Source organism: Pantherophis guttatus, chromosome 1 (assembly GCF_059756535.1).
Source record: "Pantherophis guttatus breed Tessera chromosome 1, ASM5975653v1, whole genome shotgun sequence".
NCBI classification, from domain to species: Eukaryota; Metazoa; Chordata; class Lepidosauria; order Squamata; family Colubridae; genus Pantherophis; species Pantherophis guttatus.
Genome location: NC_142063.1, coordinates 85,379,919 through 85,397,235, shown reverse-complemented (window position 1 = coordinate 85,397,235; position 17,317 = coordinate 85,379,919). Strand labels below are relative to the sequence as shown.

At 39.2% G+C, this 17,317-nt stretch overlaps 1 protein-coding gene across 3 annotated transcripts in view; it reads right to left on the bottom strand.

Annotated features, from left to right (window-relative positions):
* The window catches only part of SHANK2 (SH3 and multiple ankyrin repeat domains 2), a 373,648-nt gene extending 360,242 nt beyond the window's left edge, over positions 1–13,406 (bottom strand). For 2 of the 3 annotated variants that reach the window (XM_060687619.2, XM_034417321.3), the window contains exon 1: positions 13,016–13,406. The gene's annotated coding sequence lies outside the window, so the exon portion shown is untranslated. The remainder of the gene's footprint in view (positions 1–13,015) is intronic. The other variant, XM_034417322.3, reaches the window with a different exon arrangement.
* Positions 13,407–17,317: the final 3,911 nt, after the last annotated feature.

Genomic DNA, 17,317 nt, shown 5'->3' with positions numbered 1-17,317 from the left:
AAGTACCAAACTGAGTACTACTCCAAGGCTTTCCATACATAGAAAGAAATCTACTCTGGACGACTCCAAGAGTTTTCATTTTGCAGTACAAATTAGGGCTGAGCTACAAACTCTGTTTTGTAACTTCAGAGAATTAGCAATGCATTCAAGTCTCTTTTCTACCTGCCCTGGACTGTATCAAAGCAAAATTAGAGCAACCTTCATTATTAATCTTAACACAGAAACCATTTCAAGAAGAACTCAGCTGGAAAGGCAAAATCATGGCCTGGAATCCATACTAATTAGTCAGGAACTCATCTTAAAGTGAAATTGTTCATATCTAGAGAAATATTCCATTTTCAAAATAGCCAAGCGATTTCTTTTTCTAACTACTTTATTGCCCCAGAAAATGCCCCTGCTGCATTAAGCACTAATATATTCTTCACATTCACATTTTAATTAAAATTGTGCTCAACGGTCCAATTTCAGTTGGAATTCTTCTGGTAGGTTTCCATACAGACAACTTCTGTGTTCATTTTTATTATGACCTCAGCTACTAACCGTCTGCGTCAGATAATAAACCAGTGTGAAACTTCTGAATAGTCAGGTGTGCCAATGCACATGACACTTAACCTAGAAATTATGTTTCTCATATGAGTACCAGGAAGGAGAAGGCAGCACCAAGCAAATGCCTTTTGAAATAGATATTAATAATTCAGTATTGGCTAACTCCCTTTTGTTTCTGTATTAAAGATTCAAGTTTTTATCTGGTCATTGATACCATAATTATTTTACATCATTGCAGACAATACTGTAGTTGAATTGAGGCTACTGTAATTCAATAGCCAAACCACTTTCCTACCTCTGGGAGTCTGATAGGAGAAAAGACTCATTATCTGACCCAATTTCTGCTATTGTTAAAATGCTTCATTTAACTCTTAGTCATCTTGCTCATTTGTGACTGCTGGGTTTCACAGTATGATGGTTTTTTCAGTAGCCAGATGTTCGCAGGTTATGCCATAAAGACTGGGGGAAAATGTCTTTATTTTTCTTTTACTATAGAATGCATAGCAAAATAAATTAATTTCCTGAAAAGCAGTGAAATCTGCAAAACATGAATGCAAAGAAATGGGGCAGACTTACTGTTTTCCAAGATAAAAATTTAAAATGCTAGAAGGCTCTTTCTGACAGGGTCATGTTTATCAACCGATTTCTGAAACACACTGGTTTTTTTTTCAACCTATGTTCCAGTGAGGGGTTACACCTGCAAGAAGACAGAGCTGTGTGAATTTCAGCCTTCCAGAAGAGTCAAGAGATTTGAGGGGGAGGGGATCATTTTGAATAAGAAAGAGAGAAAAGGATTAAAGCAACCCTTTCTTTTGTTGGATTTTCTACTTATCCAATAACTATATTGGATATTGGTATTGGTTCTCACCTTTAAAGCGCTCAATGGCTTAGGGCCTGGGTATCTACGAGACCACCTTCTGCCACAGATAACCTCCCACCGGCCAATACGCTCCCACAGAGAGGGTCTCCTCAGGGTGCTGTCGGTTAAGCAATGTCAACTGGCGGCCCCCAGGGGGAGAGCCTTCTCGGTGGGAGCACCTGCCCTCTGGAACGAGCTACCCCCAGGGATACGACTGATCCCAGACCTCCGTACTTTCCGCTGGGCCCTGAAGACTTTTCTATTTCAGCAAGCCGGGCTGGCTTAAAATTTTTAACTGGTTAATTTTATGGGTAAGGGGTTTTAAATTGGGGATGCCAAATTAATTTAATCATGTTTTAAATTATTTTAATTTTCATATTGTATGTATTTTAATCTTGGCTGTTCACTGCCCTGAGTCCTTCGGGAGAAGGGCAGTATAAAAATTTAATAAATAAGAAGAAGAACAAGAACAAGAATGCTTAAAAAAAAAAACTGGTGGGATGGGGGAAACCCCAAGGAAGATGCTTGTATACAAGCAAAATGTAGCTTCACTCCAGTAAGTCAGTTTGGCCTAAGAAGTCAAAAACTGACTTCCTAATGTTTTCCTCATTAGGTTAACGAGGTCATTAAGTCTACCTGCAAAAGCTCCTAGGTGCTTCTGAATCATAATATCTTGAATTAGATTTGTCAGAAATATTTTGAGGCAGACAACAAACTAAATTCTACTTTGTGTATTTGAAGTAATAGAAGTAAAAACCTTTTGTCACCACTGAGACAAGTTTAACTCAGTCTAAGAATGCCCTATTGAAGAATATAATTTAAATGGCAACTTTAATTGATGTATATAATAAACCATAGTATCTTTTTATATTTATGCATTCTTAACACACTCATTCCTACTTTCACCTTCTCTTGTGTGGATATAATTTTCTGGCCATCCAGCTATAGCTATTCTAATATATTAGTTTAAATATTATATGCATTCAAAACTTTTAAGTGGCAATCCACACCATTTCTGAAGGGCTCTCTATTATTTGGTAAGAATAACTCTGTTATTTATTTAGAACAAAGAATTGTAAAAATTATATAAACCATTACCACTCAATAGCATTCACAGAACCAGAACTATTACTAAATCAGACTATGACTTTTTTTTAATGAGTTACCATATAACTTTCTTAGACCTGGTAAAAAATTAAACATAGCACAAGTCAATAACAACTGGCATCCAAAAAACACAGCTGTGCCGAAGAATTTTGAAATGCTGTGAAAACATTTTTTCTTTTTTAAAAAAATGGCTATGCCATATTATAAAATGTATTTCAACATTTTTTAATCAAAAGTTATTACTGAATATATGCTGTTTTGAAAAGAAATTCTAATCTTTTATGAACAAGGAACATGGAATTTCTTATGCAGTTCTTTAAATATACTTGCATGTTTTCATTATACCATAAAAGCCACATCAATCTTTAATTATTAGTGATATAGAAAAGTGGCAGGTACATCCTTAAGCACAAAATTAACAAATAGCAATTGACTGTTAAAAGATGTAATTTTAACACTTCTTGATAAACAGTGTATGCTTCAAATGTCTTCATAACTTTCTATTTTATGATCTTTCAAGTAGTTAATATCTAAGAAAAATATCTAATTTCTGAATGCAATAATCCTAATAAACATTGAGAGTAAAATGATCTTAAAGAGAACTTTTATAAAATGATGTACTGTTGATATAAAATACCAGAAAATTATCTAGAATATACAAAGATACTTCAATCAAGGTTGGAAATGGGAACAAAAAGAGACATTTTACTATGCTTGATGGATATGCAAAAAAGTTAGAATATTTTGCATTTAAATTTTGAAGATTAATATGTAATTGAAACTAGAACTGGGAACTGATGGATACATGGAAAAGAGTCACTGAATTTTGTTTTTAAACATGATAATTACAGCAAGATTATTTGTACAAGGGATAGAAAGATTTGGCAATATCTACAATGAAGGGATGGTTGAACGAATACAATGAAGATAATAGAACTTACGAAGATGACCAAAGATAATGGAACTTGAGGATATGACCACAATGTCACAATGATTAAAGAAAAGACATTTTCTTTCTTTTCTATTGTAATATACTTTCTTTTGTTTTTTTCTGCACTTTTAACTTTCTCTTTTATTTCTTCCTTATTTTAGATAAAATAAATTATCTTTAAAAAGTAAGTAAAATCATTTAAGTGCACTATTATTCGATTCACTGTAACTTAACATATATTTATTACCCTGTAATATGCCGGTTCAGATAGCATATCTGCCCTGTAGTACAAATAGTCCTTCACTTACGACCACAATTGAGCCCAAAATTTCTGTTGCTAAATGAAACATTTGTTAAGTGAATTTTGTTCCATTTTATGACCTTTGTTGCCATGCTTAAGTGAATCCCTGCAGTTGTTAGTAACACAGTTGTTAAGTAAATATGGCCTCCCCATTGAGTTTGCTTGTCAGAACGTCGCAAAAGATGATCACATGATCCTGCGACACTGCAACCATCAAAAATATGAGTCAGTTGCCAAGCATCTGAATTTTGATCATGTGACCATGGGGATGCCACAAAGTTCATGTGAAAAACATTCATAAGTCACTTTTTTCAGTGCCACTTCAAATGGTCACTAAATGAACTGTTGTAAATCGAGGAGTATCTCTACTGTAAAAATATGCCTATTGTTCTTTTGGTTGGTTTGCTTATAGAAACGTAATGCAGAAGAGGACACACAGCAGCAGAAAAAAGCGGTATTGCTCAATAAAGGAATCCAAATTAAAGCATCCAGGATGAATGCTCATCTAGGCCAGTGCTGGCGAACCTTTTAGGCACAGAGTGTCTAAACCGGAAGGCACACATGTGCAGGCGCACCTGCATGTGCACTCCAGAGTGCAGGAAACCAGACGGCCAGCTGGCTGGTGCGCTTCAGAAACCCAACAATCAGCTGGCTGAGCTGGGCCGACAGCATGCATGCCCACAGAGAGGACTCTGCATGCCACCTCTGGCATGCGTGCCATAGGTTCGTCACCATGGATCTAGGCTCTGCTTGAAATCATTCAGTGAAACAGAAACCACCACTTCTCTGGGTAATTGGTTTAACTGTCAATTAGCTCTTATTATTAGAAAATATTTCCTAACACTGAACCATAATCTGTTTCTTGTAGCTTATCACATAGGTCCTACACTTTAGGACAATAAGAATGGTCCTAAAGAACAGAATAACCTGGGCCAATTTTCAGGAACGGTTTTCCTTCAAATACCGTTATCAACATTTTCAGAATTTATTTATCAATAAAGACTTAAATTCTTTGAGTGAAATCCTGTGACTGCTTTCATAGGTCTCTGTAGTTTTTTATGCAAGGTTTTTCAGAAGTGGTTTGCCATTTCTTCCTCCTTCCTAGGGCTGTGCGAGTGACTGGACGAAAGACACCCAGCTGGCTTTGTGCCTAAGGCTGGGCTAGAACTCACAATCTCCCAGTTTCTAGCCTGTTACCTTAATCACACCACCAAACTGGCTGGTTTTTTTTTTCTCAGAATACAGTGTATCAAATTCTCTCAACTTCTTTTCTTAGTACTTAGTTTCCAGTTCTTTGATCATCTTGATCACTATGCTTTTTGCAGCTGTTCTGAATTATTGGAAAACCTGGAACCTGAACCCCTGAATTACATGCAACATTTTCCCCATCTCTTTACATTATTGCCATGAGAGAACATTTTTAAACTTAGAAGATTGTTAAGATTTATAACATGGTGAAACCAGTAATCTGATCAGATACCGAAGTAATTTGAGAGTAGTTAGTAATCAGTAGACCCTTCTTGGTTTTAATGAAAATAAACTCAGCAGATAAAAGGCAAATGTGTTAATTGAGTCTCAATTTTTCTACATGATTAACTGCAGTTATATTCATTTCTAATTTTAAAAACTGCCATTTTAATTGATTAGAAATTGACCCTAAATAAAACCAGCTACTGCCTTCATTGTACTTTATGCAGAACTGAAAGAGAGTTTAAGCCAATAAAGTTGGAATTTTAAATTAACGTGCATCAAATACATATGCATTTGATTTTGGAAAAAGAAGCTAAAACCCCTTAGCTTAATTCCACCTGGTGAGTATGTATAGGAAGCCAGCAATATCAAAATGGGAAAAAGTTCCTTTTTTCTTTCACTAAAATACTTGGTAGAATTCTAGCTGTCCTTTATTCTGGAAACAATCGCATGGTTGTTTTGTTAAAGAATTTTCTTGAAAAGAATTAGGCATTTGTTCAAAACTTTCAAAAGGACTTTTGATCTGAGAAATGGCTACAGACACATATATTATCTGACATTCATACCCCTTAAAACAAAATTGAAATCTTTTAGCGGAACTGCAGACCAGCAGATTACATTGGTTCTGCTTGTGTAATTCATTTGACTCTCCCTTGAAAGACATTTGCTGATGGGAAGGAAGGTTTCACTGCACCTTTATCTTTCTCCTTATTATCCCACACAGTTCAACTGTTATGTAAAAACTTACCTGTGGCATGTTTCAAAGAGAAAAATCCTCAGTATACCAGTTTTAAGTAGAGCTGACACAAATAAAATGAGAATTATTTATAAAGAACAAATGTTCCAGGGACAGATCTCCGATTCCCAGCTGTGAATGTGAAATAATGAACCTGAGTAGGTTATCTGGTAACCCAGCCTCCTCCTTCCCTGCCAATCACTCAAACATTGAAGCCAACAGAAAAACAGAACTGGAATGAGAGAATGGTGGGGATGGGTATTTGCAAAGTTGTTCTTAATACACTCACTGAAAAAGATAAGGAACAACACAAAAATGCAGAACAACATGGCACCATCCAGCTGTGTTTCACTACTATTCCCTGGCCATACTGGATCAATCATAGTCACAGTAATTGAGAATTATGAGATCTGTAGTCATGTATATCTCGAAGGTGCCAATTGAGAAACCTGGTTGGATGTTTTCTTTGGTACTAGAATGAAACATACAAAAGTAGAGAGGAAAAAAATAAATTTAGAACTGGTCAAAAGGAAAGGAAGATGGGTTTTCTTTAATATGTCCTCTTCTCCGTCAAATAAATTGAATTCATCTTAATTTAACCGGGGGGGGGGGAGGGAATGTACTTTTAATATATCATAGGCCCAATCGCAGGTCCTGCTCCAACTAGTTCGGATCCTTTGCAACTGGCTCAGACAGGGAAGGAAAACTTGCTTATGGACACCATTTCAAGTAACCAGAGTGGAAGCAAAACCAGCAAGTAATCTTTCATGCATAGCAAAGTTTTCCAGTTTAAACAAGATGACAGATACATTCAATAATACATAACTAAGACATCCTAATTTAAGTACAGCATAGGTCCGTGATGGTGAACCGGTGGCACACGTAGCCATATCACTGGGCACACGAGCTCAGCTCCTCCAGCTGATTTTCAGGCCTTCAGACCAGAAGTAGGGAAACAGGTTGTTTCCTGCCTCCAGAGGGCCTCAGCGGGGTGGTGGGGAAGGCCCGTTTTTCTCTCACCTGGCTCCAGAGTCTTTCTAGGAGTCTGGGGAGGATGAAAACAGCCTCCCCCCCTCCCCAGAGGCCAGAAACGGCCCGTTTGCCAACTCCTGGTGGGACTGGAAGGTCTGTTTTTTGCTGTCCCCAGCCTCTAGGAATCTGGGAGGGTAAAAACACCCTTTCCCGCCCCCCACCTTGGAGGTACTCCAGAGACCAAAAATGGCCCATTTGCCAACTTCCGGTTCCAACGGGCTGTTTCTGGCCTTTGGAGGGCCTCCAGCGGGTGGGGAAGGCCGTTTTTGCCCTCCCCAGACTCCTAGAGAGGCTCTGGAGCCAGGTAAGAGAGAAAAACGGGCCTACCAGGCCATCATGTGCGGGGAGTGGGGGGGTCATGCGTGCATGTTTGGGGGCGGGCACATAGAATTATGGGTGTGGCCACGTGCATGCACGACCCCCCCCCCACCCGGCACACAATGGCAAAAAGGTTAGCCATCACTGGCATAGGTAATGGGAATCCACTTCAAACTGCAGGTATGGTTATCCATTGTGATTGTTCTTTCATGTAATGCAAAATACTAGAAAATTAGTACTTCAGAAGAAATGTACTACTCTCATCTTTTTATGTTCAATTTCTATATGAAGTGTAGTAATGGATGGGCTAATTAAACACATAACTTCCTCTAACACAGCCCAGGCTGTGCAGCTCATTTTATCATTTCAAACTCTATGACACTCATGAGAGATATTTTGCACTTCTCCGAAGGCTTTGCTTATTAGCAGGTGGGAGATTGGGCATCAAGAAATGTACATGATCTTATCTTTTATCTCACTCCATCAAATCAGTATATACACAGGCAACACTGCGGACTACTGATAGGTACACTTTTTAAAGATCAGACTTATCTTTACTCTGAAGAAAAGGCAACACAGAGATTGAAATGTGGTTGCAAGATCATGGATGTAACATCTCAAAAAATCCCAGTTTTGATTCCTCCATGGGGGGGTGGGGATTCAAATTTGAAAACAATAACACAATCCCTATTTTCCAAAACCTGGGCAGAGTGTGAATTGATTTTCAGGGTGTTTACACATGCTATAATGATTTCATTTTAGATAAGAGTTTTTTCACATATTATTTTTGTTCTGGAACTTTTCCTGGTAGACATTTACATCTGTTAGAATTACATTCTTATGGGTTAGAAACTACCACTTAAAATGAATACTGCATCCCTTTACAATGACAAAAAAAAATAGACCCCAAAAAGAAAGAATGGATGTCCATCACCTCAGCAATAGCCAGATAACCTTACTATGAGCTCCCTGAATCAAAAACAGACCATAAGTTAATATATTCATAGGCAAATCCTAGTAAGTTCCTGCTGAGGTTTATTAAATTCAATGGGACTTTTTCACATTGATTATCAATTTATATGCTGTCTATCTTGCCAAAGGCAACTCTACAGACAATATATGAAATATATTGGAGAAAAAAACCCCCACAAACATACAGATCAAATATTTTACGATTAGAAAGTGCTCTGTATTTCATAATATTCCCTTTCTAGGAGAGATGCCCTTGTTTTATTTATTTATTTTTTTTAAAGTTTTCCCACACTGAATTTCAATAGCTCTTTATTAACACTGGTCCTATCATTTGAAAAGCTTAACTTTGTTGTTGCTGCTGACAAATGGAATATACTGTTTAAGGTTTGATTTTTAATAGAACAATACAATCTTTGATGAAATGCATGAAAATCAAATATAAGGATAACATTGGGAAATATGAAATGGATTAAGTTCTTCAAGTCGTTAGAATTTTTTCTCATTCTTACTTGCAGACAAGTGGCAGATAAGTATTTGCATCTTTGTTAGTGCTACTACATAAGACTGATAATGTACAGATTCAATAATGTAGTACAAATCTATTCCAAGAAAAACATAATATACACTTGTGTATCAATTTTCCTCCCTAAGTGAGCATGTTTTGCTGGAGAAAATACAATATGTTGCAACTGCATCTCTTCTCTATCCAGGAAATCAGGCAATCCGGCTTTTCCTCTAGTTTCAAACTAAACTGGTCAAAGGAAATAGGCAAAATTTAAATTTGTATGGGCTACATGGCCAAAAAAAAAAAAAAAAAAGATCTAGGAAGCTTTAAACTGTTTAAGGGTTTCTGCATCAAGATTTATTCCATTGTTACACAACTTATTTTAACGTATTAGCAACACTCAGTATTCACACAGTGGTTCACTCCAAAACTGAGATGATAACACCAGCATCTAGCTAACCTTGGTTGATCTCAAAAAAGAAAATTAAGGATTCATCTGAATAGTGTTTGGATTGAGAGTCATTAAAAAAAATCTTAGGAGCAGGCCAAGAAATAAATAGTTCCTGGAAAAAGAAGTGGCAAAGTATTCCATGTAGCAGCTCATGTGAATGAGGTTATCAATAAATCTCTCTCCAAGTCAAAGATTTACTAATTAATTAGGATTCACAATTCTTTTATTGAATCTTGGTAGACATTTTAGTTCAATATGAGCCCAATTTTCAATATATACATATGAATGCATGGTACTGAGAACAGAACTATAAATCACTAATATTCACATGATCTTCAATCGAGTACATATTAATTTTATAAAATTAAAGTAGTTACCAATAATAAATATTAAGAAAAAGGTCATTTCCAATTTTGTTTTAATCATGGACAACCTGTCTCTGAGAAAGTGTAGTGGCTCATGTGGTTAGAAAGCTGGGGTGACAATTAGCAAGCCTGTGTTCACGATCCGAGTGCTGCTGTGTGATGGGGTGAGCTCCCATCATTTGCCCCAGCTCCTGCCCACCTAGCACAGGGGTGTCAAACTTGATTTCATCGAGGGCCACATCAGGGTTGTATTTGACCTTGGGGAGCCAGGGTGGGCATGGCCAGCTCGATGTCACTTGTGTCAGGGGTGCCTGTGCTCTGCCAGAGAAAATGGGCTCCTGAGCTCCGTTTTCGGCTGCAACAGCCTCCTGCAACCCTCTGCCAGAGAAAATGGAGCTCCATTTTCACTGGCAGAGGCAGTGTGGGCTGGTCCATTGCTGTTTCCAAGGTGGCCCCACGGGCCAGATCTGAGCACCTCACGGGCCAGATCCGGTCCCTGGACCTTGAGTTTGACACCCCTGACCTAGCAGTTCAAAAGCACACAAACGTGAGTAGATAAATAGGTACCACTTCGGTAGGCACATTAATGGGGACATGAAAGGAGCCTCCAACCAGCATGCCCGCAGGCAATGGTGATGTCATCAGCTAATCCTTTCAACTCGAAGTACCTTGATGCTTCTGACATGAATGTGAAAGAGTGGGAGATGTCTATTGGATAGATACTATGGAAGATGTACATGATGTTCCTACTTAGTAGTCACTGAAACATCCTCACTCAGGCCTAAATCTCCGTTGTCTGAAATATGGATTTAGCTACTGGTTAATGAGAATAATAACAGCATTAATATATGCAATTAATGGAGCACTGTGACCTGAAAATATCAAGAAATTTTACTCTTCAGAGATTTGCCTCTGGCCAGGCACCGAAGCAAAACAAAAGAACTTGAAGGACTGTGCAAAATTATTCTTGTCTCTTTGCACTATGTATACCTGAATGAAGATACACATGTACAAAAATATGTATCAATATATGTATCAATTCCCAAATTATACTTCCATATTGTGGAGTTGATACATATTTTTGATACATAGTTTGAACAGGCAATTCCAACTTTCCTCTATGACAAGCACCATACTTGCCCCAAGGCAAGGATCGTCTAGAGAAAATGTTTGGGACTTTTTTCTTCATACTTACATATCTCTGAAAAAGTTATCTCTTTTCTACAATCTAGTGTTGACATAACGAGATACCTTAGCATAGCCTTTTTTCTTGACAAGGTGCCTCAATGATTGATGTCGCAAAGAGGCACAATTTTCTCCAACAACATCTGCTCTGTTCCAAAAACTTCTGTTGAATTTCTACATTCAAAATTAAAATCAACCATTAGCAGACACACAGATAAACCACACTGACACAACATTGAGAAAGAGATGATTAAAAAAAAATTAAGAAGGAAAAACCAGTTTGGTGTAGAGGTTGAAGTGCTGGCACAGAAACCAGGAGACTGCGAGTTCTAGTCTGGCCTTAGGCATGAATGCCAGCTGACTTTGGCCAGTCGTTTTTTCTTAGTTAACCAACCTACCTCACAGGATTATTGTAGGGAAAACAGGAGGAAGGAATATTACATATATTTTTCTGCCTTGACTTACTTATAATGTAATAAAGGGGGGGGGACTCTAATAAATAAAACAAAAAGACCAGAACACATCCTCTCCAGCAGCCAACACTCAGATAAGCAGGAATTAATACCAGCAAACAGAAAACAATACCCTAATCAAAGAACTACCAAGGAGAAAACTGCACCCCCACCAACAATAGCAGGGCAAGCTACTATATATAAGTAGGAAACAAACTCCACATTCACACTGATGTATTTGGATAATAAAACATCTGCAAGCAAACAAGACTCAGAGAGCACCAAAGATTCCAGGGTTTACTCCGGAAGCTCACTGAGACTGAAGAAACTAACTTGGATAAGCAACAAAACATTTCAAACCAAAAAGGAAGTCCAGTTGCCGTGACTCAAACTTCCAGACAACTCTACCTGGATGACTGAAAATCTTCATATACATACTCCTGAACTATATATATATTTCTTCTACTGGAATTTCTACTTGTTACCAAATGTTAACAATGCACAGGTACTATATGGCTAAGAAACTGGTGGAAATCATATTGGGAGTATTCTCCTAGTGCATAAGATCTTGACAGAAAATATGTCCCTTGAACAGATTATCAAGCAGAAATTTAAGAGGCATCACTTCCTCACAACCTACAAGAGGAATATACCCAGTTAAATGTTTTACACTGAAAAAACATAGCTTTAAAAATAGGGGTACAACTCTTTCAGAACTGCGGCTTACTCTTGAATTTTTTTTATTATGGACATGCTATGTACTTATTAGCCTTTTTTTTTAATATGACCTACTGCACTGTTATCTTATTTAAAACTACAGTAAATTATTTGTTTCCAAATACAAGGAAATGATTAAAAAGTGGTTTAGAAGGCCAGTAGGAACATCAGAAGGGAGGGGAGTTTTCTCACTCAAATTTCACGTTTCAATCTTTGTTAATAGTCAGGAAAGATGTATTCATATATCTATAAAATATCTATCAATCATCTATATCTATCTGAAATTTTCTTTGCTCATTACCTTAAACCCAGTTCAATCCTCTTTACAGGTAGAGAAAGGTGTTTATTTCTGAATTCCAAGGCAGGATATTTGTTCAGGTGGGAAAATTACACATTTCATATTGCCTTTTCATTATTCTCATCAGCGCAGTCCTACAATAATGCACTTAATACATTAAAACTCTTTGAGGCTGACATAATAATAAACATTCCGTCGAATTATTCCATCCATCTGCTGATGGAAATCGACCAGACTTCACTTTGCATCCAACACATTCGCTCTGCGCTCCAATCCTAAAGCAGGCATAACTCGGAACCGAATCGGACGAATTGGAATGACACCGCCGATTAAACTGTGCCCGGAACCGCCGCCGTTTTTAAATCCCGAAGTGGTTTCCTTTCGTTTTGTTCATTCATCCGCGCAGTCCGGAGGGGCGGCGACCGGGTAGAACGCGATAGAATGGTACAGCCCGTTCCCACATGCAATTCCCCAGGCTCAGGGCTGGCTCGCCCTTCCAGCTTGTCCCAGAACCGCTGGCCATTTTGGGAGGGCGGAAACCCCCCCGACGCCGTCCTCCGCACACCCAACGGGCAAGCAAACGCGGTCCGCGCTCGCAAGCTCCACGTCAAAACGAAGTCTAGCCTTTCTCTCCCCCACCCCCGCCAAAAAAAGAGAGGACAACTTTAAAGCTCACCGTCGAGGAAACAAGTAACACTCCGTTTCCACCGCCCGTAAAAACCGTGTGAAGCCCGCACTCTGGGAGACCAATAAGAGCTGGCGGCGCTTACCTTCTGGGGAGACAGGTTGGCGGGCAGGGTTTGGCGCTCTTTTCACCGGGGAGGGGGGGACGAGAAAGAGACACCCCCCGCCTTCGCCTCCGTCCGCTTACCCACGCCTCAGCCCAGAAGCCCCGACTGGGCTGCTGGCTTCGCCGCTGTGTGTTTGTAACCCCTCATGTTCGGAGAAGGCGGCGACCCTATTAGGAAAGTTGGGCGGAGAAAGAGGGGGAAAAGGAGCAGGTGCAAGCGGTTTGCGCGCCTCCCAACTTGCGGAGTTGGGAAAAGCCGAAAAGGGAGGTGGGAAGAGGGAAAACTGCTCCTGTGAGAAAAAGGAGGGAGAGCGAGAGAGAGAGAGAGAGAGAGAGCGCGCGCGTCTCCTCTCTCCCTGGCTGGGCTCTGCGCTCCCGTGCACACGCTGCAAATGAATGTAATGTGACATTGGGTGACTGGTGCCTGGCTGCTGCTGCTGCTGGCTGCCTGGCCTGGCGAAGGGGAGGGAGGGAGGGAAGGGGAAAGAATTGCTCTCTTCACGGTTCACTTCCAGAGACTCGACCCAGGTGAAGGGAAGCAAGGTGCTCTCCGAGAGGGACGCGACAACCTAGCCCAATTGTGGGGCTACATTTTCTGAGCTGAAAGCAAAAAAAAAAGGCGGCCTTCAGTAACAGAGTTGGGAGGGACATTGGAGGTCACCTAGTCCAACCCCCTAGTCTAGACCTATACTAGGGATTCGAACCGCCGACCTTTCTGATCGACAAGCTCAGCGTCTTAGCCACTGAGCCACCTTCGTTCATATGTGCATGCATAAGCAGCTCATAACGACGATGGGGGGTTTTTGAGGTGGGACCGTAGTTAAAGAGGCGAGGCTTGTTTTCTCCTTGTTCATTTGTCTCCCCAATTAGAGGAAGTTGACAAAGAGCAGCTGGCTTCATTTGTTTCCTTCCAAGAGAGCGCATGAGTTCAGACCTTGGCTTACCTGCACTGGGAAGTAACCATTATATTATTATAATGCATGCACGTATAGGTGCCTTATAGATTCATTCCTATTCTTCATATTTATTCCTTCATATCCCAACTCCAATATTACAGGTAGTCCTCAACTTACAACAGTTCACTTAGTAACTGTTCAAAGTTACAACGGCACTGAAAAGAAAGACTTATGACCATTTTTCACACTTATGACTGTTGCAGCATGATTTACATTCGGATGCTTGACAACTGACTCACATTTATGACCCAAGGTCATGTGATCATCTTGCAACCTTCTGACAAGCAAAGTCAATGGGGAAACCAGATTCACTTAACAATTGTGTTACTAATTAAACAACTGCAGTGATTCACTTAACACATGTGGCCAGAAAAGTCATAAAATGGTGCAAAACTCACTTAACAAATTTCTCACTTAGCAACATAAATTTTGGGCTCAATTGTGGTTGTAAGTTGAGGACTACCTGTACTTATTTAAAAAAAAAAAACAATAATAGGGGTACATTTGATGGAAGTAGTGCAAGATCAGAAGATACGGAGAGACCTGGCCCACAGAATTGCTAAGAGTCAGACACAACTGAATGGATGAAACATCATGATCACATTTGTGTGGTGGCAACATTTACATTTCTCTGAAAAGAAGTGAGTTAGTTAGAAATTTGTATTTCAGTTGGTCCTAATTTCAGCATTTATCTTTTTAAGTCTCCGCTCACAGATTTCAAATTGTAAATTTCTTGGGATAGAAAGCTGATTTGTGTGTTTATAATAAAGTAGACATTGCACCATCCACATAAAGCGTTGAGTGTGAAAAATATTCATGGTTTTTACAATAATGTGTTTCGAGATGCAGTGTGACTTTGAGACAATCAGCTTGTCTCAGCGCAGCCTATTTCACTGGGTTGTTGTGGGGGGAAGTGAGAAAAAGGAGCCCTGCCTTGAGGTCCTAATTAAAAGGTAGGATCCAATAAATAAATTAATCTAAGTGAGCCATTAAATAATAAATTCCCCATGGAATAGTTACAAGGTTTGTAACAAGCCACACCACTTCTGTTCTCTAGTGTTGGTTGCCTCTAATAAAAAAGTGTAACTGAAAAAGAGAAATTGAACAAAATAAAAACATTTTTCCATTTCAATTGGTTAGCTAAGATGTTTAATTTCTAAACCACCCAACAGTTTCTTTGCTCCTTTTAACTGACAAGAATGAACTGACTGACTAAACTCTGTCTCATAAATCTAGGGATGCTAATGAAAATAGGACAGAGGGGTTTCTGTGTTGTAATTCAACTTCGAATCCACCAGCTTTTTGCACTTATTCATCTATTGACCACTACATACATGTAATTCAGGGGTGAAATGCTCCCGGTTTGGACTGGATCGTCCGATCCGGTAGCGATGGCGGCGGGTGGTTTGGAGAACCGGTAGCAAAAAACCCTGCCTCCCCACCATGTCCAGCTGAGCCGCACGATCATCAGAGGCTTTTTTTTTTTTTTTACTTTTAAAAGCATTTTTTCGTAGGAAGAGGTTGTAGAAAAAATGCTTTTAAAAGTAAAAAAAAAAAGCCTCTGATGATCATGAGGCTCAGCTGGGATCATCAGAGGCTTTTCAAAGCATTTTTTTCTGCAACCTCTTGGCCGAAGAGGTGGTAAAAAAAATGCTTTGAAAAGTCTCTGACGATCTCAGCTGAGTTGCCTGATGTCAGAGAGGCTTTTCAAAGCATTTTTTAAAAAGCCTCTCTGACGATACCAGCTGAGTTGCCTGATCGGCAGAGGCTTTTCAAAGCATTAGAAAAAATGCTTTGAAAAGTTAAAAAAAAAAAAGTTGGCCACGCCCACCCAATCACATTACCCTCCCACCAAGCCACACCCACAAAACCGGTAGTAACAAATTTTACATTTCACCCCTGATGTAATTGATGTACAGACAAAAGAAAAACCTGGATTTTATTATACAGGTAGTCCTCATCTCACCACCAGAATTTAGCTAAATTTCTGTTGTTAATGAGATAGATGTTAAGTGAGTTTTACAACCTTTCTTGCTACAATTGTTGTCACTATATTTATTAAGTGAATCTGGCTTCCCTTTTGACTTTGCTTGTTAGAAGGTCACAAAAGGTGACCACATGACCCCAGGACACTGCACCCATGATAAATATGAGCCAGTTGCCAAGCGTCTGAATTTTGACCGCATGACCATGGTAATGTTGCAATGATCTTAAGTGTGAAAAACTGTCATAAGTCACTATTTTCAGTGTCATTGTAACATCAAATGGTCACCAACCAAATGGTTGGAAGTCAGGGGCCACCTGAATTTCCTTTCCTTGTCTCAAATATTTTCCTTGCATCTCTCTGCCTAAAAAGCTTCATATTCATTAAATTGATATTCTCAGTATGTTCATTTTTTTTCTGAAGTCAGTTTTCTTTCTCTTTTGACTCTGACTTGTGCAGTTCAAGTACTTATCTGACTCACTCTTTCTTCACAATGCAGGAGAACACCTATCATCATATTGTTACCTTGCCTTTATTTTTCTCCCATACAAGCTGCAGCCTCAGGAATTCTTAGAAAAAGTTATAACTTTGATCTTACTGTTTCTGCCTTCACATTTTTCGCTGTTTATTTTAGTCCAGGGGTGAAAGCTAAAAATTGTTGCTACCGGTTCTGTGGGCGTGGCTTAATTAGTGGGCGGGGCTTGGTGGTACGGTGACTAGGAGGGTGTGGCTTGGTCAGGTGGGCATGGCCAAGTCAATGTCACTTCTTTGCCCTTTTTTAACCTACAAAACACAACACAACACAACTGACTCACCCACAATATAAAAGCAGCTGTGCTAGACCCAAAATGGCCCCTGCAACAAGCAGGAACCTCACACAGCCACAAAAAGCCCCCAAAAACAACTTTCACACTTTACACACACACAACACAACACAACACAACTGGCTCACCCACAATGTAAAAGCAGCTGTGCTAGACCCAAAATGGCCCCTGCAACAAGCAGGAACCTCACACAGCCACAAAAAGCCCAAAAAAACAACTTTCACACTTTACATACACAAAATTCCACATACAGCTTTGTGAGATTTTGTGTGTTTGTGTAGTTAGAGTGAAACACTACAGAAACACACTAAATCTCAGAAAGCTGCACAAATATTATTTTATTTTATTTTATTTTTATTTTTATATAAAAGCAGCTAAATTTAAAACTTCCTAAACTTTAAATGGCTAGGTCTAAAAAAAAGAACAATAAAAAAAACCCAATTAACTATTTTTTTAAAGCTCCCAAAGGGGAAAAAAACTTACCCAATAGAACAGGGGTCTCCAACCTTTGCAACTTT